Below are 25,739 nucleotides of genomic sequence, written 5' to 3' on the forward strand. Positions count from 1 at the left end.
GGGAACACAGACAACTAATCAAAATCAGAAAAACGATGCATGAAAATTTGAGAATAACAACAAAGAGAGAGAAACTATAAAAAAAGAACCAAACAGAAATTCTGGAGTTGAAGAATGCTATAATTGAATTGAAAAATTCAATAGATGGGTTCAACAGTGGATGATTAAGTAGAAGAAAGAATAAGCAAACTTAAAGGTCATTCGAAATCAAAGAGTAAAAAGAGCAAAAAATGATGAAGTAAGGTGAAGAATGCCTAAGGGATGAAAGAGACACCAATAAGATGACCAATATATACATAATGGGAGTCTCAGAAAAAAAAGGGAGAGAGAGGAAGGGTGGGAGGGAGAGAGAGAGAGGCAGAGAGTTTACTTGAAGAAATAATGGCCCAAACTCCCCAAATCTGAGGAAGGAAATGGACATCCAAAGACTCTAACGAAGATGAACCCAAAGAAGCCCATACCTTTGTATTCAAACTGTCAAAGACAAAGAGAGACTCTTGAAAGCAGCCAGACATAAATGTCACAAGGGAGATCCCATAATATTATCAGAGGATTTCTTAGCAGAAATAATACAGGACAGAAGGGAGTGAGATGATATATTCAAAGTGCTGAAAGAATAAACTTGCCAGGAAAGAATGCTATATCCAGCAAAACCGTCTTTTAAAAATGAAGGAGAAATAAAGACCTTTCAAGATAAACAAAAGCTGAGGGAATTCATCAGCACTAGACCTACCTTACTACACACGCTAAAGGGCATCCATGAAAATGAAACAGAAGGGTACTAGACAGCAACACAAAAGCATATGAAAATATAAAGCTCTTTGCTGCAGGTAAATATATAGACAAATATAGGATCCTGTAATACTGTAATGGTGGTATGTATATCACTTAAATCGGATGTAGAATTTGAAGGATAGAAGCATAAAAAATAAATATAAAACTATGTGAATGAATACAAAACATAAAAAGATGTAATCTGTGACATCAGTAATGTCAACTGGGGGGCAGGTGTAAAGAAGTAGAGATTTTGTATATGCTGAAGTTTTTATCAGTTTATAATAAATGGTTATAATTATAAGATGTTTTATGTACTCCCGATGGTAACGACAAAGATATACCTACAGAAGACACACAAAAGAAAAATGAGAAAGGACTCAAAGCAAGTCACTACAAAAAAGTCGACGAAACACAAAGGAAGGCATCATGGGAGGAAAAGAAGGGTAAGATAACTACATGACACACAGAAACAATAAAACCATAGTAATTTTGTTACTATCAGTAGTAATTACTTAAAATGTAAATAGATTAAACTCTCGATCAAAAGACACGGAGTGGCTGAATGTATAAAAATAAGATTCGACTACATGATATCAACAAGGGACTCACTTTAGAAGTACAGACATACATAAGATAAAAGTGAAAGGATAGAAAAAAGATATTCCATGCACACAGAGGAGAAAGCACCACAAAACTGGGCTTTGACTCAATAACACAAGGAATAGGAATCTTCTCTGGCGTTTCAAAGGTAGCTTTCTCAAAGGTAGCTTTCTCAAAGGTAGCTTCTCGCAGTGTCTTCAGATCCTAACACCTGGTGGGTCACTAACCAACTCCTGAGATGCACATGGGGCAGGGCAGCACCTGATGAAGTCCACACCTGGTGCACTGAGGGTACACACGGCATAACGGCACCGCCAGCAGTGCAGATAGCCTGGACCTCTGGTCTGTCCACAAGGGCTATTTCATTTCTCAAGATCAGTCAAGTGAATGAGGAGTTGGGCTTAAAAGGTTAATGGAAAGCCGAAATCCTAAAAAAAAAAGCAATGGGAAAATCTTAGGAGAGTCAATTAAAATAACGAGAGAGAAAAGAGTAACTGATGACTGTAAAAACACAAAAAGCTTTTTTTACCTCCTCTTCCTCTATCTCATCACCTAATAGAAGAGTGGTTTGAAAAAAGAATGCCAGTTAGATGTAATGGATAGAAGAAAATATTTTAAAGAGTTACAAATAAAGTGAATGCCTCATCGGTTCTTTCCTTTCAAAATAGAATCTCCATTGTTGGGACTTGCTAACAGAAGAGGCTTCTCAACGGGGGAAGGGCACTAGTGATGGGGTTGCCACTTGTCCGTGGGGTGAGAGGCTGGCTTCCAAGGCTCTGGCCATCCCTGCGTCTCTAAAGAACACATCTTACCCAGCGCTAAAGCGATTTACATGTGTAAAGCTTGTTCTCCTCCTATTCAGAGCCACATTTCATGCAGAAAGCAGTTTCTAGGCCTGATTTGATGCCTGTGAAAGGAAGTGCAATCTGTAGGAGGATTATGTTTTATTTGGAGTTTGTTTTGTTTTTTCAACAATTATTCTGATCACTTGACAAGGAAGAAAACCAAGCAACACTTAACTGTGTGCCGGAAACGTTCTCTAAGGCCCAGCAGCAGCGATATCCTAAGACCGCGGTTTCATTTCGCTACATACTTACTTTATTTACTTTAATTGGTCCATCAACTGAGAATTTAAATCACACTGGAGAAGCATACATTTGTAACCCCTAGCCACAAAGGCCAGGCAGGGTACACTCTGGGGGCCACGTGAGGGTGGTAGCTCTACCACAAGACAAGGAGGACACACGATCAGGCCCCTGAAGTCACCTGCCTCATGCTTGGCTGGTCAGTGACAGAGGGTGAGGAGGGTGGGGTTCAGGAGACTCCAGGTGGGGAAGTCTTGTAGGAAACAAAGCTGCTATTCTTTCTGAGGTGCAGTCCAGGGACAACGGAACTGTCCCTTACCTCCTGGCCTCCCAAAACATTCTTTATATTCAGGGATATACAAGAATAATGGACACTGGAAGAACCTTTGAAATTGAAAAAAGAAAGTCTCAAGGGCCCGATGGCAGTGAGGATCCTAGGCTACAGGTACAAGAGGAGAGGAGAGTTCTTCCCCTTCGTTGGTGACAGAGGGATATAGCACTTATGTGACATGAAGCTGAGACCCCAAGATGGCTCTCTGTTCACAGACTTTGCCTCCCTCCCTTTAAGTCTTTTGTTTCTTTCTAGTTTTCATTTGTTTTCTTTCTAATTTACAAGCTGTGGCCATGGTAACAATTTGTTCGGTACAGAAATAAATGAATTGATAACTAGTTATATTTAATAACACTTCATTGAGTCCCAACTATGAAATCAAGATATTTGGCACTTCTCTGACATTATTGGGCAGAAGCTCTATCTTGTCTCGTTGGTTCCACCTGCCTGCTTTGGACCAGCTTCAGTTTGCCGAGGCCCTATCTGGACTTGGCCTCTGGAATGTGCCCCTCGCCGGGGGCTGCTACTTCTATCCCACCTCCGCCAGGTGTGTGCTTCTTCCTCATCCTCCAGGCATTGCCTTCTTTTCCTCTTACGATGCTGCACAGTCAGTATGAGGCCCAACTGAGTACAGAGGGAAGGGAACAGAGACCAGGAGCTCCTGTGTAAGGACAGCCTCACACACAGTGATGCCTGGTGCCGTATCAGGAATGGAGAGATTGCAGGGCTAACTGGACCTGAGAGAGGCCTTTAAAATAAAGTTAATCACTTCAAGGGCAGGAAACGGACCTTCAGTTTCAGAGCTGTGAGTGAAGTTCCAGGTTCTTCATTCTATGCATTGCTGTTTCTTCTCACATGACCCTCTCAGTGGTCTCTGTGAACCAGTGGTGGAGGTGGGTGAGCACAAGCTTGGGAATCAGGTAGCCCTCTGTGCAGACACCTCTTGCAGGACGCTGTGCAAGTCAGTGAGCCGCCTGAGCCTTGCTTTCCTCATGTGACATGCCCGCTGTCACACCTGATATACTGTGAGTAGTCAAGATATAGAAATGCTCATTTCTAAAGTTATCAGGTTACTATTTTGTCACATTGGTCTCTGTGACTACCTTCAACTCAGTTGAGGCCTCTAAACCTTAGTGGCAGTAATGAACTAATCAGGCATTCTTTTGAAGAAAGCAATTATGCAAAGAATGTTAGTGTCCTTAATGGAGCCTCCTAAAAATCAGGTGGTATCTGTTTATAAATGAAAAGAGAAATCACCTTCTCTTACTTGCTCTTTGTAAGTCTTTGTTCTAATCCAATTAATGCTGATTACCTGCATACACAAATGTCCTGCTGAAGGCCACAACACTGGCTGCAGTCTCAGGAGAAGGGCTTCTGAACACATGTCTCTAACCAAAATATGCTCCAAAGCAAGATCTTATGCCAGGAAATAACAGGCTTTACATCTCAGGCACCAAACCACAGCAGTGGCGTCAGCTGATTAACTGAGTGATGGATGACAGGAAGGTCCTCGACTGAACCTCGGATTTATTATCGTGAGAAAATCTAATCTGCAGAGAAGAAAAGCCTGAAAGACTGGGAGGGTGGTGGAAGGTTCTAGATTTCTGCCTACTCCACTGCGGACCTTTCACTGCCGCTGTTGCTAATTATTGAGCAAATAATTAGTTTGCTTATTGAAACATTCTGCTTCGTGTGTTTCCCTGGAGCAAGATTTAGCATTTTTAATACTGAACATATGTTTCAATTTACTATTTCTGTAACTGACAAATTTCTAAAGAACCAAATAAAATCTCCTCAAGAAAGACTTATGAGCACGTCTGGTTTCAGTTCCAACGTACTGTACAAAGCTTGGAAGTTGTCACTCCTGTCAATGCAACAAGAAAAAGCTGGAAAGCGGAAAATAAACTACTTTTTTTGGATCTGAGAACTGAAGGAAAAATCACCACCCCAAAAATCTGGAGAGACAGGTGCATCTAAAGGTATATAGTAACCGAGATCCACTTAGCTGCAACAGAAGCTGCTGGAAGCTATAAACCGGGAGGAACGCTTATATGGTAATTTTGATGAATTGCTGTTGGCTGAGTACGACTAACATGCGGGAGAAACCACCAAAGGCTGCAGTCTTAGTGGGCCCCCCACTCTCACAGGCTTTCCCCGTCAGGAACCCTACCAGGCTCTCCTGGTGGGGATACAAGAAGGACCTCCTGTGGGTTCTGCGGGCGGAGGACAGTAGGCATTATGAAATGCTTTCCATAGCCTTCTCCGCAGCTAAGGCTTACTCTCCAGGGAAAAGGATTGTGCCAGGGCAAATTCCTGATTCTAGCTGGAGTAAGAAAACTCCTCTCTGCTCCAGCCCAATTCAGCCTTCCTGTCTCTTGGAAACAAAACAAAAACATAAGTCAAAGGAGTCGGGCTTCAAGGAAATAGACAAGGAACACTGCAGCCAGGGAAGGGGAACAGGGTAGGGAAAGCCATGTCACCGGAGGAGCACTTGTAGAGGTCACTGTCCTAAAACACAGCCCCACTAAATGACTGAGATTTAATCTGAAGATTATAGAATGCGCCCCCTCCCAACACCTTATCACAGAGCAGCGGGTTCCGGTATAACGGCAGTGGATGACAGTTAACAAGAGCGCAAGACACAGACTCTCTCTGAGGAGAGCACACAGGGTAGCCCGACACAGACAAGGGAGACAAAAACAAGGACATAGAGGAGCTTAAAACTTCCGGTCTCTACAGCCAAAAGAAACATTCAATATAGCCCAAATGCTAGCTAGCCAGGTTAACATAAGTCCTCAGACTAAAAAGGCCTATTTACCTCAGCAAGTATTGCCTCATACAGCACACTGGGCTTTCAGCAACAAACTACCAGCCGTGCCAAAAGGCAAGGAAAACACTCTGAAGAGATGAAGAAACCATCGGAACCAACTGGGACAGAACAGATTTTGGAATTATCAGACAGGGAATTTAAAATAACTATGATTAATATGTTAAAGATTCTAAAGGTAGAAGTATACAAAAATGCAAGAACAGATAGATAATGTAAACGAAGATGGAAAATTTAAGAAACAATTAAAATGAAATGTGAGAAATCAAAAAATTGTAACAGAAACAAAGAATGGCCTGATAGACTCATCAGCAGACTGGATACAAATGAGGAAAAATCAGCAATCTTAAAGACAGGTCAAAATAAACTTCCCAAGTCTACGGCCATGCCACCCTGAATACATCCGATCCCATCTGATCTCGGAAGCTAAGCAGAGTCGGGCCTGGTTAGTACTTGGATGGGAGACCACCTAGGAAGACCAGGTGCTGTAGGCGTAAAAATAAAAATAAATAAATAAGAAATAAATAAATAAAATAAACTTCCTAAACTGATATGCAAAGAGAAAAGAATGAAAAAAATAAGTACCCAGAAGAAAATATCCAACAACCGTGAGACAATATCAAAAGGTATAACAAGTGCGCAATGGTAATACCTGAAGGAGAATAATGGGAGAATGGAGCAGAAACGATATCTGAAAAAATAATGTATGAGAACTTTCCAAAATGACGAACAACAAACCAAACATCCAGGAAGCTCATAAAACAACAGCTGGATAAATACCAAAACATCTACAACTAGGCATATCACATCCAAACTGCAAAAAAAAACCCCAAAACAAACAGAGAAAATCTTGAGAGAAGGCAGAGGGGAGAAAAATGCCTTGTCTAGAGAGGAACCAGGGTAAAAATTGAGTAGACTCTCACCAGAAACCATGCAAACAAGAAGAGAATGAGCTAAAATATCTGATGTGTGGAAAGAAAGAAACTAGCATGTATATCCAGCAAAATTTTCCTTTAAAAGTGAGGAAGAAATACTTTCTATAAGTTATTATTCTAGAAGGCTCTATGTGAGTCTCTACATTGCCACCAGAACTGCCCTGCAGGAAATGTTAAAAGAAGTTCTTCAGAAAGAAGGGAAATTATGTAGGTCAGAAACTTGGGTCTACAGAAAGAAATAAAGGGTCAGAGGAGCAATAAATGAAGGTAAAATAAAACATCTTATTTTTCTCATTCTTAATCTAAAAGATAACTGCTAATTTAAAGCAATGACAGTATCAATGTACTGATTAGGAATTGCCTTCGTCTATTGCTCCATCTATTGCAGAATCGAAACTGAACTGAAGCGCAGTTGGAGTGTGCCTTCACAGGGGAGACAGGTGACTAAACTATACATAAGTGACATACGCAGTATGCCAGAGAATGACAAGCATCACCTAGGAAGTAAGGAATGGGGTATGAAGTGCTGGGGAAGGGCTAAAATTTAGACAGAGTAGCCAGGAGAGGCCTCGCCAAGGAGAGTTTCTAGAGACAGGAGGGAAGTAAAGAGCCGGGCACACTGCTGTCCAGGGGAAGCATTCGGGTCGAGGAAAAAGCTTATCAAAGCCCAGAGGCAGCAGCCTGACTGGCTGCCATGGAACACGGTGCAAGGCCAGTACATCTAGGGCGGAAGGCACGACCGGGAGTAAAGGCAGAGAGGTAAACATGGGGCCAGACCCTGTAGGGTCTCAAAAGTCACTGTGAGGACACTGGCTTTACCATGAATGAGATGGAAACCAGTCAGAGGTTTCTGGGTGGAGGAGTAACATGATCTGGATAAGGCTGTTAACAGAATCACTGTGGCACTGTGCTGAGACTAGACGAAAGAGGTGGGTGGCAGAAGCAGGAGAGACAAGATTATGCAATGGCTGAGACAGGAGATGGTGGGGGCTTACGCCTAAGAGCGGGAAGGAAGAAGTTGCCACTAAGATGGAAAGTGTGCAGAAAGAGCAGCTCTGGGATATCGAGAGCTTCTATTTGGGAGTGGGGAGGCGGTGAAGTGGGTGAAGGGAGTCAGAAGGTACCAGCTTCCAGTTATGAGATCAATAAGTCACGGGGATGTAAGGTACAGCACAGCAACTATAGTTAATAACACTATGTAGCATATTTGAAAGTTGCTAAGAGAACAGATCTTAAAAGTTCTCATCATACACACAAAAAAATTCTGTAACTATGGTGATAGAGATTAACTACTAATTGTGATGATCGTTTTGCCATATACACAAGTAGTGACTCATTATGTTGTACACCCCAAACTAATATAATGTTGTATGTGAATTATACCTTAATTAGAAAAACCTAGCTTTGAAAATTTGAATATTACATGTTTCAAAATTTTGAGACATGTAACCTCAATGGAGAAGTCAAACAGGAAGTTGTAGTTATAGATCTATGAATAAACATTTGAGATTCAAAAGCATCCAAACGGTACTTATAATTGAGATGAGATCACCTGATGGATGAATGAGAATCAAAAGGAGAATCCAATGTGAAGCCTGAGACAGTCTGACCGTCAGAGGGGCAATGGATCAGAAACACGACACACCACCGCACACGTACACACAGCCGTGCCCAAAAGGGAAAGAAGATGAGAGACAAGTCAGGGAGGAGAGATGGGAAGAGGGTGAGAGACGAACAGTAAGGAAGAATTGGCAGAAAGGCAGGAGGAGAAGCAGCTGATGTGGTGTTTCCAGGAGACGGGCGTCAAGTAAGAGGCTGCTGAGAAATGACCATGGTGTTGGCAACATACTGGTCACTAGTGACCTTGAGAAGCGCTGTTCTGGAGGAGTGACAGGTCCAGAGAAAACAGAAGAGTAACTGGAGACCGTGAACATGAACAACTTTTTAAAAGGGCGAGTGGCACACTGCATGATGGAAACTGGTCAGCAGGACAGAGAGCCACTTCCCTGGGCATCTTTCGTCCCACTGATCCCTCAGGACCAGCTGAATTTAACTGATCTGACTGGCTGCTTATACTTCTTTTTCACCATCCGAGGGCCCCTCCCCAAGCTGCACGGGTGCTGCGTGTTTGATCCTCCGCCCAGGGTCTGTGAGTAAGTGGTGCTTGCAAAATTTCCAAACATAATAGTAATATAATCAATCAAACATTGGTTCCAAATCTGTTTCTCTTTTTTTGGCACCAGATTCTGGCTCTACGCCTTAGGGCACAAAGATGAAAAAGACACATTAAAAAAACAAATTATAGTATCCTATGGGACATGAGGCAGTATTTACTCCATAGACTATTATGTTCCAGGCAGGCAATTTTAGAGCGAGGTCAAATTGCAACAGGAACAAAGAGTTAACTCTAATTCCTGGCACATGAAAATGAAGAAGAGCAAAGAAAATGACATTTTAAAGGAATACTAAGTACCTGCTACATGATAAAATAATTTCTTTAAATAGAAATTAAGGTGCTACTTTTGCCCACACCTCAGATAGCTCTGGCTGGCTCCCTGCCTGGGATCCCGGCGCTCAGCAAGGAGCGACAGTCCCCAACACCTGCAGAGTCACTGGGAGAAAGGGAAAGGATACTACAAAAACAGAATCCTCAGACAATGGCCTATAATTAACAGTGATCTCAACTGCACTTTTGAATGTCGTCTTTTACACAAAATGTGTATATTTTAAAGCCCCCAAAGTTTTATATTACACTGGTGGCACTAACTTTACCTTCTAGCCGCTAAACATCTGCTGACCCTGGGCATTTTCTCCACTTGTGCTTCAATGTACGCTTCTGTGCACGTCCACAGGGGAACAGATATTAGGCTGTGCAGGCTCAGGTAGCAATGGCTTTAGAAGCAAAGAGTTGGAGGCAGAATAGGTGTCCATCATTAGAATTAACAGATAAGAAACGTTTGGTACATTTAGAAGATGGTAATTTATGCATCAGTATGAAGCAATAAAACGGATTTATATATAGCAACATAGATATCATATACATAATATCAAGTGGAAAATAATTAGAGATTCGTGCGCATAAATTTAAACACACACACAAAGCAACACAGTTTAAATAAATGAGTGAAAGAGAAGGACATAACACTAAATATTCCAGCATGGGTGCCTTTGCAGGAGGAGGGCTACATAAGTGGGACTAATTCCAATCCAATCCAATACAATACAAGCAAAGAAGCCTTTGCCATGAATCGAGGAGGAGGATCAACTCGATTTTGTGTACCTGGGTTGGTGGTGGTCATGAGGGAGGAACAGCAGCGTTCTGATGAATAAAACACAATGAGTAGGTATGTATTTTTCATACTTGAAGATTTCCAGTATTTGTTACTTACAAATCTTGCTCCAGAGACATCTATGAGGCAACATGACTATAAACCCAATTGTATATCACCATTCTATAAACCTGACATGTTTTGGTACGATCATTATCTCAGTTTGTGGATGGTATTTAATAGGAACTAAGATAACAGTTACTAAAAGCTAAATTAGCTAATGCTGTATCTGGTGAAGAATAAAGATTTGATCATGTTTTGAAATAAATTCAGAGAGAAAAACAAGTATAAATAAACGAACAAACAAAACTGCACAATTGAACTTGACACTGTGCTTAAAAAGCACACAAGATATCTCTTAGCAGACAGCTAACCACACATATCAGAGCTTACTCATCCTGAAAAGTAGAGCTTACTGCAAAAATGTGCTCGTTTCATTTTAGAATAAATGTATGTTTTCTATAGGCTCCTAGTTCATAACATGCTTTTTGTTTTCCATCTCTAAATGAAATCAACTGCAAGGAGGTGATCAGCACCAGTGGAAGTCAACGAATGTGTTCTAAGAAGCCGCCACTTGCACTGTCCAGCGCTACAGAGACAGCTGTGCACTTGTATCTGGGGCCTGGGGGTTTGTGATCTGACCGAGACTCGAGGCCCCCATTCCTACTCCTATGGGAGTCTTTCTGTGATCTTGGAATAATCACTCAAGTTTCTTTGCCTCCCTTTCATTAAGTGACACTGAGTTCCTGGCAACCAAGGCGGTGGATGAATGAATGCTGGAAGGGGGGTGAGGAACCTTCATCTGGTTCCCAGCTTATTATCCATTAGTGGAGCGATAACAACATGTCCCCACAGTGCTGTGTATGACCTGTTACTTACAAAGTAAAAATATGAAAACCCCGAAGACCTGTTATGGATGCTGTCCTTATCAAGAGACCCTTACAATGGAGACTGTTATTCAGCAAGAGCCATACAGCACCTGGCAGGCGAATCTCCTCTAAAGTCTAAGACAGATATACTTTAGAAAAACCTGTTCTAAGAAGTTTAACAAAGATTCCATGATACTCTGTTTTCCCCTTCTCAGAAGGATGTTCTTAGCACAAGACGATGCAGCCCTGAAAAGTTTTCAAATTTAAGCTGAAATAATTTGACTTTCTCCACAAAATTCCTCTTTTACTTACTGTAACAATAAAATTTTCTGAAACTATTTTTACACAGAAAATTTTTCTACATGAAATCTTTTATGAATTAAAATTCCCATTAACACCAAGTGAAGAAGCGGTAAACAGGAAATGAGGAGTATTAAATCTCCCACTAAACTTAAACCAATGCCTTGTATGCCAAGAGCTTCTGAACCCAGGTTTCCACAAGGGTAAGACAGAACCTCAGAGCCCCTTGAGTTGCAGAGAATTATGAAGAACATCTTAGTGGGGCGGCAGCATCATTTACTGCAAGGTGGGTGAACTCTAGCCCAAAGGCCATTAAGTGGCTCCCAGAGAGATGGCTGGTGGACCATGTTGCACTCGATCGAGAGCGACACTTCTCTTCTTCTTTCCTGGACCTCCTTCTGTCCAACCATCACCCCATCTCCTGCTACCAAGCCATTTTCACCTTTTGTCCTATTCCGTTGGTAGTCAGAATGGGAGAATTCTGGATGTGAGGATTCTTCTTCAGGAGTCAGTGCCGTGGAGCGACAAGGACTGGGCCAGAGCTTAGATCCAGCTCTACCCTTTACACCTCCCTAGTAAAGGAAGCATAACAAACCTGAGCATTGCCCAGCTCAGTAGGTGACAGACCAGGTGGTACTATCAGGACGGAGCAAGGTGTCCACAGGCAGAGTCTTCCGTGAAGAGGCTGAGGGTGAGGGAAGGCTTGTTGGTGATGAAACACGGGTCTGGAAGGTCCACTTGTGGGCTACCGGGGAAGAATGACTCATGGGGAACAAGCTCAGAGCAGAGAGCGGGTGAGTACGGCAAGGAGGTGACATCGCTGAGAGGTGTAGGGGAACTGCCAGGTCCTGAGTGGGACCCTCGTGATGAAGGCGCTTCTGAACTAGCACGGTAGGATGGAGCGCGCCTCCTTTGAGTGCCTGTCGGAAGCTTCTGCTCAGGCTTCCAACCATCATACGTAAAAAGTTATTTTTTGTTCCTGGAGAAGCCCAGCCCTGGCTGGTGGGAGCTGGTGAGGGCTCAGCCAACACCAGAAGGTGGATGAGTTCTGACTTACACCACCACGGCCAGGCCACCCCAGCCTCCGCCTGCCTCGCTCCATGACCACACTCCCTAGGAGTGGGGGCAGCCCTCCTTCCGCACCTCGAGATTATTAGGAATTCTAAATATAAACTTCTGTAACTGAGGAATGAAAGAGCATTATCCATTCCTATTTGTCTCTCAGCTTAGAAAAAAGATGAAAACCACTGAGGATTCTCACATCCGTAGTTGGTGGGAGGGTACGACAGCAAGGACGTTATCTGGTATCTCTACGAAAACCTAGTACGTGTGTGCTCCCCACCCTTCCAGCAAAGGCCATCTCGTGTGGAGAGACTCTCACATGCCCAGAGCATGAGCACTAAGCTGGGACACCACACCTATCACAGCACTATTGTAACGCACACACACAGAAACACACACACACACACACACAGAGAACTCGAAACCAACCAGTGGATGTGTGCACAAGGAACTAGGCCACAATATATATAGGGCTTAATTATGCTATAAGTTATTCTAAGGGCGTTATATATAGTAATTCATTTAGTACTGATAACAATATAATGAAGTAGATACTCCTATTGTCTTTATTTAAAAACCTAGGCACGGAGAGGTTAAACAACCTGTCCAGGGTCACATGGCCAGTAAGTGGCAGCATGGGATTTTGCATCAGGCACATTCTAGACCTCCACATAAAGCAGTTTAAAAATGAACAACACACACTGGTTTAAGATGAGAGCCTAAGATTCCCATTTATCTCTCATGTCCATTTGGAGAGACCATCAAAAAAATGGCAAGGAAATATAGAAGGCAAAATTTCATAATAATGAGGAAATGGGAAGGAGACCATGAGCACGTGGGAAATTCCCACCAATTTCTGGAAATCCAAAAGCCGATGAAAGACCATAGGATGACGAAACTGCAGGCTAAAGCCCGCATGGAGATAGCTTCGGCTGTGGAAAAAGCTGGCCAGTTCCTGGCAAAGGCTCCTGACCCGAACATTGTCCTCCTGACGGTAGGAACAGTGACATGGGGGCTCAGCCCTCTGTGCAGAGGCTCAGGTGACCCTCAGATGCACACACGCGCGTGCCATAAATACATGTGCCGCACACGCGCAAACAAAAGAGGTCTTTTCTAAAAAAATTAAGTGAACTTTCTTGGGGGGAGGGGAGATTATGGGATCTCAGCAACAACGTCCATTTTGGGGGGTGAGCAGTATATCCTGACCCACCGCCATCCATCCATCATAAAGCCTCTGCCTCCTGGAAAACCTCGCTTGCATCATGATGCCCTGAGCCAGCCATATTACTGGCTAAATCTCAAATATGAACAGATAGCAAAGAATTAAGAGACACTTGAGAAAAGTCTTCATTAAAAAAGAGAAACAGACACACAGCTCTGCACACATACCCCAGAGTGCAAAAGGAGAAAACAGACCCCAGAGGAAACAGATAATTTTGGGAACAGAAGAGAAGATTAAAAAGAAATGCTAGCCTCAGGGAACAAAGAACATCTTGCATTCACATAGCAAGAACAGACACTCATGAAAAAGGAACGATTAAAAAACCAGAAAGAGTTCTTGAAAATTATCAATGGTCGCCAAAATGAAAACCTCAAAAGAAAAGCTAGAGAAGCTAGTCTAAGACATCATTCATAAAATAGAATTAAGAGCGGGTAGGAAAAGAACAAACTAAATCCAATTAAGCAGAATAAAGAAAGTATTTTTTAATGTAGAAATCAGTAAGACAGAAAACAAACAATAGAGAAAATCAATGAAACCAAAAGTTGGTTTTCTGGAAGGAAACTGATTGAGAATCTAAAAAGATAGAAACCACCAATATCAGAAATGAGAAAGAGGATATCACTAAAGACTACGAAAATTAAAACACTAATGAGAAAGTAGTATGAACTTCATGCCAATAAATTTAAGTTGTTACTTAGATAAAATAGACAAATTGCTTCAAAGAACCAAATTACCAAAACTGACACAAGAAAAAAGAGAAAATCTGAATAGCTCCCTGTATTTATTAAAGATATTGAGTTCATAATTTAATGACTTCTCAGGCCCAGATGGTCTTACTGGGAAATTATATCAAACATTTAAGGAATAAATAATACTAATATCCCCAAATAGTCCTACACAACCTCAGAAAAAAGAAGGAAAATTAAAAAGACAGTATTACTCTGATACAAAACCTGACAAAGATATTGCAAGAAAAGAAAATTACAGATCAATAATTCTCATTAGCATAGATATAAAAATTCTTAGCAAAATATTAGGAAATCGAACCTAGCAATCTATAATAAAATATGACCAAGTTCAGTAATGCAAGGCTGGTTTTACATCAGAAAGTTAATGTAATTCAACATAATAAAAGGATAAAGGAGGAAAATGACCTCTCATAAGTAGAAAATAGTTAACAAAATTCAATACTCATACATAACAAAAACTCACAGTAACACAGAAATAGAGGAAAATTTCCTCAACCCTAAAAAGGCCATCTAGAAAAAAAAAATACAGCTAACATCTAAATGGTGACAGTTTGTTTTTCCTTAAAATTAGAAACAAAGCAAGGATGTCAACTTTTACTACTTTTCTTCAACTTTCTACTGGTTCTAGCCAGTGCAATCAGGCAAGCAAAGTAAATAAAAGGCCTACAGATTGTAAAGAAAGAAAGTTTGTTTTCATTTGCAGATGACATGGTTATATACACAGTAAATCCTAAGGAACCTTTTTTAAAATAAAAAAAACTACTATCACATATAATAAGCAAATTTAGCAAAGTTGCAGGAAACATGATGGACATAAAAATTGATACAATTTATAATAGAGTCTAGAAACAAAACATTTATGGATGAATTTAACCAAATTTAACCAAATCTATAAGCTATTGCTGTAAAAAATTAATGGATATACAATGTTCATGAATTATAAGACTCAATATTATTAAAATGTCTATCATCTCCAAATGGATTTACTGAATCAATGCAATCCCCCCAAAAAGCCTTTTTTAAAGAAATCAACAGCTCGATTCTAAAATTTATATGGAAATGTACAGAACCTAAAATAGCAAAACAATTTTGAAAAAGAAAAACAAAATTGGGCACTAACAGTATCTGATATGAAGACTTAAAACCACAGTAATCATGTTTATATGTATGGTTAATTAAATTTAGACTATGTCATAGTAATCAGCAGATGGAAAAGGGTTTCTTCGACAGAGTAACAACTGGATATCCATATGGGAAAAAGACGTACCTCAAGCTCTATTTCATACCATACACAAAACTTAACTTGAAGTGGATCATAGATCTAAACATAAAATCATAAAAGTCATGGAAGAAAACACAGGAGAAAATCTTCAGGACTTTGAGGGTAATTAAAATTTTTTAGATTAAAAACAAAAGAGCACTAGTCACACACAAAAATGAGAAATTGTACTAAACCAAAAATTAAAAACTTCTTATAAAAACAGCATTAAGTAAATAAAAAGGCAAGTCACTGACTGGGAGAAAATATCTGCAACACGTGTATGTGACAACAGCCCTGTGTACAGAATACATAAAGAACGCTTACAACTCAATAATGACAAGACGATGGAATAAAGTATGGGCACAATAATTGAATAGCATGCTCACAAAAGAATATATATAAAATGCTAATAAACACATGAAAAGATGCTTAATTGGTTGCCATGGAAATGAAAATCAAAAGCACAATGAAATATCACTACATACCTTACTAGAATGGTGAAAACAAAGAAAAAGTACAAAAAAACCTGACAATAGTAAATACTGGCACAGATTTGCAGTAACTGGAACTTCCAACCATTGCTGGTGGAAGTATAAAATGTTAAAACCACTTTGGAAAAGTCTGACAATTTCTTCTGCAGTTAAAAATACACTTAGCCATAAGACTCAGCAATTTCACTCTGAGGTATTAACCCAAAAGAAATGAAGACGTATGTACATGTAAAAGTGTGTACAAGAATGTTCATTGCAGCTTCATTCATAATAGTACAAATATGGAAATGACCAAAGTGTCTGTCAGCAGGTGAATAGGTAAGAAACTGTGGTATAATTCAAGCAAAGGAATCTACTCGGCAATATTAGAAAAACACAATGACATGGATGAATCTCAAAAGCATTGTTGAAAAAAAAAGCCAGACAGAGTGCTTACTGTGTCACTTCATTTCTATGAACTCCTAGAACAGATGAGTATAATTTATAATGATAGAAAGTATTTCAATGATAGTTTTTGATGGAGAGCGGAAGGGACTACTTGCAGAAGGAAAGAAGAAAATTTTTTGGAGTGATGGAAATAAACTAAATCTTTTTGTAGTGGTAGTAATGGGTATATACAATTGTCAAGACCCACCAAACCGAACATTTAAAATGAATGCATTTTATCATATACAAATTATACCTAAATTTTGATTAAAAGATATTGCATTACAGAATGATGCAGTGAATCCTAAACTCTTCTGATTTTATCTGCAATAGTAATATTTGTGTCAGATTGAGATATCCACAAATCAAACTGTAAAGATAATTAATGCAAGATCTAGAGAAATTTAGAGCTTTCCAGCAATGTATAGTTATAAAACTACACAGGAAAACACTGACACTATTTTGCCTTCTGACACTTTATTTTGCTTTCAACGCAGTGACAGACTTCTCAGCACTGAGCATCGACACTCTTTTGAGTTGCCTGAGGAAGTGTAATGCAAGTGTTCTGGGTCATATTTTAGGCTTTAATTATAAATCCTTTCAATCCACAAGCTGTTTTTATTTCATAGCAAAAATTAATTACTTCCCTGCTTTGGCCATGCTGTCTTATAATTTTTAGCAGTGCTTTTTCATATGCGTTATATAATGTCACTGTTTGAAAAATAGCTGCGGGCACTACGCTAGATGAGCAGGTAATTCCAAAGGACATGACACACTGGTCTATTCTTCGAGTCAGTTCCATAATTCCCACAGTGGTTTCAGACACCACAGTATCCCTGGTGTGCAGCACAGTTGGGCACGCAGGCCCTCGAGAAATGCTGAAAGGATGGTCGGAGCCATCTCTAATGCAAAACTTTTTCTGTAACAGGGAATACCCTGGAGGAAAGGAAAGCTCCTGTGCAGGAGTAAGCGGAGTGACAGACACACAGGAGGTGTCACAGGCTGCTCCAGTGAACGAACGGCCACAGAGCACCTGGCACGCCTGCAAGTGGCTCGGCACGACCCTACGGGGTTTCCAGCCCTCATACGAACTTTGACTATAAATCAAATCACTGCACAGAGCTCACAGAGCACTTATGTGCCAACTGTTGCAATGAATGCATCCAGGCTTCAAGCTGAGCAATCTCGGCAGGCAGAGGGTGGTGGTGACATCAAAAACTCTTCCCTAAACCTCCAGGTGGGGTTCCAATTCCACATCCAACAGCTTCGTTTCATGACTTACTCCTGACAGTTCTTTCAGGTTTATATTGATTTCATCTCCTACTGACTCATGAATCAATGGGACTTGACAGCATATGACCAGAAAGGGATCTTTCACTGCTCTGTTATAATATTACAGGTCCTGTTAACAGCATTGTTTCACTACCTGTACTGTTAGAAGTGAAAACTCTGAAAGCTCCTAGAAGTGCCAAGAACCATAACTTTTATCTTTAGAAATGAAACTTCTATAAATAAGAGGTACGTGATGGTCACAGAGCAGCTGTCAAGTCAAAGGCTTCTCCTCGAGGACTCCTCCTAAGGAAGCCCATTGCTCTGGGTCTCTGGTTATTCCTTAAACATGCTTCTGTGTCCAGTGTTTAATCTTCTAATGACTGAAGTACTTAAAAGTTCTCACAGGGGTCCACATAGGTCTGTTTATGTATTTACATTCTTAGATACAATTTTTACATAGTTTTTAGCTCTTCCCTAGATAGACTGCAAGCTCCATGAGGCAAGCAGCTTGACTGTCTGCTTTTGTGATGGCCACTGCCACCTGCAAACATTCTTGGAACCACTGTGGGTAATCAGTCAATGTAAGGCCTATCGAATGTAGGCACATCGAATTAAGTATCAACAATTGCAATTGTGTTTTAACAATTAAATTGTATTTTATAGTAGCTTTATTCATAATTGCCCTATATTGGAAGCAACCAAGATATCCTTCAGTAGACGACTGAATAAACAAACCATGGTACAACTATATAATGGAATATAATTCAGTGATGAGAGGAAATAAGTCATGAAAAGACATAATGAAATCTTAAATGCATATAACTAAGTGAAAGGAGCTAATTTGAAAAGGCTACATGTTGTATGATTCCAACTATATGACATTCTGAAAAAGGCAAAACAGTAAAGAGAGTAAAAAGTTCGGTGGTGGCCAGGGGCTTGGGGGTGAGGGGAGAGAACAAGGGCGGAATGAATGGGTGAAGCACAGGAGATTTTTCAGGACAGTAAAATTATTTCATGTAATACCATAATGGTGGTTACACAGCATTATGCATTTGTCAAAACCCATAGAAGGTATAACACGGAGTGAACCTTAATGTAAACTGTGGACCTTAGTTAACAATAATGGATCAATATTGGTTCATCAACAGTAAGGAATGCACCATACTAACGAAAGATGTTAATAATAGGGGAAACTAAGGAATTGGAGGTACACGGTAACTCTGAACTTCCTATATAATTTTTCTATAAAACTAATACTGATCTAAAAATAAGTCTATTAATTAAAAAAAGTTACATTGTAAATCAAGATTGTGGAGTTTTTAATATTACATCTTTAAACAGACATATTCTGACTGCAAAATATTTTCCCAGTGAAGTATTTTTAGAAAGATGCAAAATGATTTCCTCTCTTACATAACACTGCTGTGATGGCCCAGAAAATATTCAGAAAACACTTTCCCCTAGTTGGAAACCTATTTAAAGTAACAACAAACATCCAATCCCAGCTTTAACAGTAAAAATGCATCCAATTAAAAAAGAAACATTAAGAAATCTAGTACAAACAAAACACATTTTTTTCATTACTTAACATAAAATGTCTCATATTTTGGGTGTACAAAGTTTTAAAATTTCAAAATTCTATACTTAGGAAACCGACTATTCCTTCGTTAAGTCTAGATTTTCTACTCATGATCTGAAACTTCACTGCATCCCTCCCCCTGCAGAGGATGGGTGTTCAAGGCTTCCAGGTGTACATCAGAGGTGTTAAAATTCTACAGTGTAACCAGTTTCACCGATGGCATTTCTGTATATGATATACTCCCACGGGTACTCTCACATTCTGAAAATATCCCCCAAAATGGAGACCCAGGATTAACTAAAATTGCTCTATTAACAATACACCTACCACAATGGTTAGAGAAAAACACATAACCTTGACCGACCCCACTTTAAACTCATGCCTTCGAGAGGACTCTTAGAGCCTAGCACTTGCTACTTTCCCCTCGTCCATTCAATCTCCCACTCTTCTACTTGATTTCACACTTTCTCCTCTCTGCAAACATCCAACACCTTTACTTCCTCACTTTCAGCACTGACCTTACTTGCTGTTTCACGGAGAGAAGAGAGGTTTTCAGGTGAGAACAGCTGTGAGCTCCCACCATGACTTATACTCACTACCTGCCCCGACCCATGTCTTCCACTTTTCCCTCTGTACTGAGGTCTAACCTGTCCACTTGTGTTTGATCCCACTCATCCCTCTCGCATAGTCAGCGACATCATTCCAGCTGTTCTCACCCTTGGGGGAGCTCCTGAAGTGCAGTGAGTGGCCTCATCAAGCTATGGCTTTGAATCTGCTCCAATTTGGTTTTTAAAATCCCTCATATGTACATCACTCATAAAATGTTCTTGACAAAATTGCTGAAACTGAATCTAACCAAGCCTCTAGATCTCATGTCCAATATAATATAGGGATAGAAGAATCAGTTTAAGAAAAAGAAAAAAGGAAAGAAGGAAGGTACAAAGAAAGGGAAGGAAGGAAAAAAAAAAAACACACCATAAGGAAACAAAAGATGTACACTGTGGAAGAGTCTAAAGGAAAACTGACCTAGGTGCATCAAAAGCCAATGTCATGGTCACTTCATCAAAGAAAATGATCACAAATAAATACATGAAAAGATGTTCAGTATCATTAGTTATTAGAGAAATTCAAAGGTAGGCATTATGAATGGCTAAAATAAACAAAAACACCTGACAATACCAACTGCAGACAAGGATGTGGAGCAACTGGGACTCTCTCATTGCTGGTGAGAACACCAAAATAAAATGTTACAGCCATTCTGGAAAACAACTGGCAGTTTCTTACAATGTCTAATATTCCTTTAACACTCCTAGGTATTTACTCAAGTAAAAAGAAAGCCTATATTCACACAAAACCCTGTGGGTAAATGTTTATAGCAGCCTATTCAAAATCACAAAGACTGGAAACAAAATGCCCCCCTTCTACGGAATGCATTAACAAATGATGGTATACTGCTCAGTTACATAAAGGAACTATTAATAAACGCAGTAACATGGATGAATCTCAAACGCATTATGCTAAGTGAAAGAAAACAGGTTCAAAAGGCTACATATTACATGATTCCATGTACATGATATTTTGGAAAAACCAAAACTATAGGGAAGGAGAACAGATCACTGGTTGTCAGGAGATTTGAGTCTCTATTTTCTAATTTCTTTTTCATACTAGAAGGTTGTCAATACAATGGCTCATAGGAGAAAGCTGATGGGCTCAGAGGAATCCATCAGACTCGATTATCTAAAACAGCATCTTGTTTCTCCAAGTCAACAAACTATTGGAGGACGCAAATCAGGAGGGACGTTTCTCCAGAAATGAGGGTTTTTCTTATTGGCAGCTGGAAGCTTCTTTGTGGAGGAGCTAAAACAATCTCTCCTTGATTACAATGTTTACTTAAAAACATTTTAAATTGGCTAAACCAAAGCTTTTATTTAGAGGCATATTCACTAACTTTGGTTCTCCATAATAAATTTGTATGTTAAAACAGCTCTTTGCTGCTTAATTCAGAGAAACTAAACAAAGCAAAGACTGGTTAAAAAGAATGAACGTATATATAAATCAAATACCAACTATAATAAAAGAAATCACCACTTAAAAACACAACCTTTTAGAGTTATTTTAGAAGAAATGCATGATTTGGTTTTTACATTTAAAAAAATTGCATTTGTGATCATGACGGATTCAAGTTGCCACATAATGAAATGCTGTTTTGATGCCATAAAACAGATAACCCCAAATGTCCTTCTAAGAAATCTATCTACTCTAGTCAAGACAGAAGCTGAAATCACAGTTTTCTCTATTTTATCATCATGTTATTTTGTAGAAATTTTTTTGTCCTTTGGTTTTTAACTATACTTGATTAAATACATAATCACTATTAAAAAAAAAAAAAACAGAAAAAAATTATCCAAATCTTAATAGCCAGAGAAAACTACTACTGTTAACATTTGGATTATATTCATCCAGGCTTTTTCCTATAGAAATGCATATGTGCAAATACACACATTTGTAAGTTTTTCACTTAGCATACCATGGCCATCTTTCTAATAGTAAAGATTTACATACAGTTTTGTTTTTATAGTGGCAAGGTATATTACTATAAGGATAGGCCAACACTTAATCAATAATCTAATGTTGGACACACAGCTCCTTTTCAATCTTGAACCTTACATCCAATATTAGTATGAAAAACTTGTGAGTCTTTTCTCTTATGTAAAATATCTTCTTTTGGTATCATTCTTATAGCAAATTTCTGCCCATCCAAAGATCAGCTAAATATTCACCTATAACCCTTTCTAGTACGTTTATAGTTTTCATTTTTATATTTACATCCTTAATTTTACTGACTTTAAATTCGGTGTATAATTTAAAGAGGGGATTTAACTTTATATATTCCCCTTAAACGGCTAGCTAGTTGTCCCAACACCATTCAATAATCAATTCATCTTTTTCTACTAACAGGAAATACCTTCCATAACTTATACCAACTGTGTGTGTGTGTATTTATATATATATATATATATATATATATAAACTGGCTAAACCAAAGCTTTCATTTAGAGGCATATTCACTAACTTTGGTTCTCCATAATACACACGTTATATGTGTGTATATATATATATACACACATATATATATACACATATATATGTGTGTATATATATATATATATACACACACACATATATATATACACATATACATATATATATATATGAAAGTATAGGAACTGTCAAAAGTATATATATATACACATATATATGTGTGTGTGTGTGTGTGTATATATATACACATATGTGATATATACACACACACACATATGTAATGTGTATGTAATAATAATATATATTAATACACACTTTTATATATGTGTATATATATATATACTTTTGACAGTTCCTATACTTTCAATTCCATTCCATTGATCTATTCTGGTGCCAGTACCGTACTCTTTTAGTGACTGCAGCTTTTAACACATGATAGTGCAAACCCCTACTGCTGCATTATTTTCTTCAAAAATGTTCATGGCCATTATCTCACATTTATTCTACCTGCTTTACTTCAGATCATGTTTACTCATTGTTATTTTGTAATGTTAACTTGTTTTCTCTGTTATTAGATTTAATTATTTTTTTCTTTTGGCTTATCTATCTTTTCCTTCAAGCATTATGCACTTAATCACGTCTAATTAAAAACCAAAAGGAAACAAAGAAAAGTCTATAATAATTGTTAGTGGACCTGATGGTTGTCCTCAAGCTTTTGGTTTATTGTGGTGATGTCCTGGTACCCGGTCTCCAAATGGTATTGAATCCTGGGGTGGAAAGGGCCCCTGCATCTCCTAGGCCTTCTCTTGCTTCTCCAATTAACAGGTTTTGAAGAGATCTACTAGAATTTGTTAAATTTTATTCTCATGATATTGCAGCAACTTTTTAAGGAAGGACTTAGTTCTTGGTTACTTTCTGAAGTTGGTCTCTCCTTCTTTCCTTCACACGTTATATCAGGTGAAAACTCATCAAAGCTGGTAGCATACAATAGGCAACAGTCCTTATCAGCTCCCTGTTTCTGTACCGATAGAGTTTTCCCTTTAATTTTCTTTTTCTTTGTAATTTTAAATGGTTTATCCCCTTACTTCACAATCTTCCCTAGAAATCTTGAGTTAGATCACTTTGTGGAATGTTGTATAAGCAAGAAATACTAATAAAACATTAAAATAATGAGATAACCTAAAATTGTTTAAAAAAACAAACAAAACAACAACAAAAAAAACAAGTGTAGCTCTGAATTCATGTATGTCCATGGTATAAATTTTGGGAGAAGAATTAAAAGATGGCAAATCTGCTTACTGATCAATAAGTAACTTCCCTGGTCTACTTAACAGAGGCAGATTTCCAGAGTGGGCAGATTTTTGGAACTTTCCCAGAGAAAAGCCAAGGGCTCCACTATGTTATAATATCTGATTGACGGATCAATCTATAAAAAGTTTCCTCGAAAAGATTTCCAGTCCCTAGAACTACCTGGTATGTCCTAGAAGGAGAGATACAATTTGCCCAGCTATTAAGCTAATTAACTAGCAGGATAAGTATATGCTCAGGTTGGGAACAAATAATTGTATGTTTTTTCTTTAGGCATGGGTCAGATTTTTTTCATTTGAGAAAGTAAGGTGTATACATTGTTTGTTTAAAAAGGACAAAAGGTACACTGAAAAGTAGACCTTTTATGCATTCCTAACGTGCCCCCAACCCCCATCCTACAGTGCTCTCCCTGGAGAAAGGCCCTGTTATTCTTCTGCTGGTTACACATAGAGAAATCTTTCATTATCCCTCAAATTAAAATTGATCAGTATGACACTGAAAAGATACAGTATTGCACACTATTAAGAAAGCTAGCATGTCAAAAGTGTTAACCAAGTCTACAAAAGAGATATAGTACATTTTCCTTCCTATTTATGAATATGGAAATAATTTATAAATTATTAATTCAACAACATTTATTAAGCATCTACCATATGCTAGGCACTGTCCTAGGAGGTAGGGATAGAAAATGAAACAAGACACGTTCCACCTACTATTACCCTCCAGTATATCTTATTAAGAAAATAGTTAAGAATAATTGATGAGTTTTTTTAGTGTCAAATAAATATATCATCGCATAAAAGTCATTTATGAATCAAACAGAACAATCACAACATAGAACCAAGGCTCAAATACTTCCTCAGATCCTGGAGCATAACACTGTACTTGTGGTGAGCTGAGTGGGAAGAAATGACCTGATGACAACTTGCCCCTCATCTTAAATGTCCTTACACCTCTCTCTATCATTAGACGACTTGGGGTGTCATCATGTGTAACAGCACGCGGGAAGATGGGTCGATGTGGCCCCCTGTTTGGACCAAGTCTAACCTTAGCACAGAGGTGCCTGTTTCTGGTTATGAGCAGAAAAAAGAGAAGTATCACCCATACTTGGACAGAACCTTTTGGCTTGGGCTGGTGACAGCCAACCTACACACCATAGGCACACATAGAGGCTGAGGGTGGCAAAGTCATGACGCTATCTCAACACAGCCCGTCTCTAGGGAAGCAGTTCCTGCTTTTTCAGTTAATGCTTTAGTACAGTGTTTACCATGTGCCGGGCCCTCCTCTGAGTGACTGCCATATATTTACTCATCCAATGTTCACGACAATCCTATGAGGAAGGAACTATGTCCTTATTTGACAGATGAGGAAACTGAGGTTCAGTTCCTACCTCACAATGGCTCTGTGTATTCTGATGGCTTATGCCTATGATGATGCAGGTGGCCTTCTAGGTAGGGGAAAGTCTTCAGGCACAAGTAATTAATTTAGAAACACTTAACTTTTACCCTTATGGAGTATGCATGCTTTATATAATTTTCCCCCATTGTAAACAATACAATATACTTGCACCATGCATATGTAGCAGATAATTAAAAAATAAACTGACTGTGATCTAACATTTGGTCGAGAAATTGAGTAGCTGAAAAAGTCTACCAAATTCTATCTTTATTTTAAGATTAGAGCATCTAAAAGCAAAGTCAAATACCCAGGTGACAGTTTCACAGCCTCCTGCAGAAATGCCTCCACTAAGTGAAGGCACTTTAGAACCTATATTGAACCATCTGAATGGCGTATTATGCACATTTTCTAAAACTATCCTTGAGGACACTGATCATTATGTAAATCAAGGCTTCCTATTCAAGGAATTATATAATAAAGTCATCTTTGAGTTTAATTCAAAAATTTCTGTTTCTAAAGAAGAATGTTTATGCTTTCTTTTGTTTCATAACAAAAAGATGTACTACCTTTGACTTTTTACTTCAGCTGACAGGAAAACTTAAGCCCAACTGTATGAAATTTCTCATCTGGTGTGGGTGGATAAGAACATAACTGTCCCTATTATTCCAGATACTCTCTAAAAGTTTTTTAACCCAATCATCCTATTCACATTTTTAAATTTGTTGCCACTCTCTTCAAGTAGGTAGAGGTAGAAATAAAAAATAAATGTTAAACTTGGATGTAATAATTAATTCAGAATTTGGCCAATCTAAAATTACACAATATAGTAAAAATGATCGAACTCAAAGGACTCAACGATAAAAAAAAAAAAAAAAA

General features: G+C 38.9%; 1 protein-coding gene and 1 non-coding gene across 4 annotated transcripts in view; one reads left to right on the top strand and one right to left on the bottom strand.

The window, feature by feature from the left end:
* ANO10 (anoctamin 10) overlaps positions 1–25,739 on the bottom strand; it is a 153,755-nt gene that overhangs the window by 42,662 nt on the left and 85,354 nt on the right. The window lies entirely within an intron of this gene.
* Positions 5,996–6,114, top strand: LOC120582450 (5S ribosomal RNA). Its single transcript, XR_005647579.1, has one exon. It is a non-coding gene; the product is annotated as a 5S ribosomal RNA (ribosomal RNA).

The sequence above is a fragment of the Pteropus medius genome, unplaced genomic scaffold (genome assembly GCF_902729225.1).
Source record: "Pteropus medius unplaced genomic scaffold, Ma_sr-lr_union100, whole genome shotgun sequence".
Lineage (NCBI taxonomy): Eukaryota > Metazoa > Chordata > Mammalia > Chiroptera > Pteropodidae > Pteropus > Pteropus medius.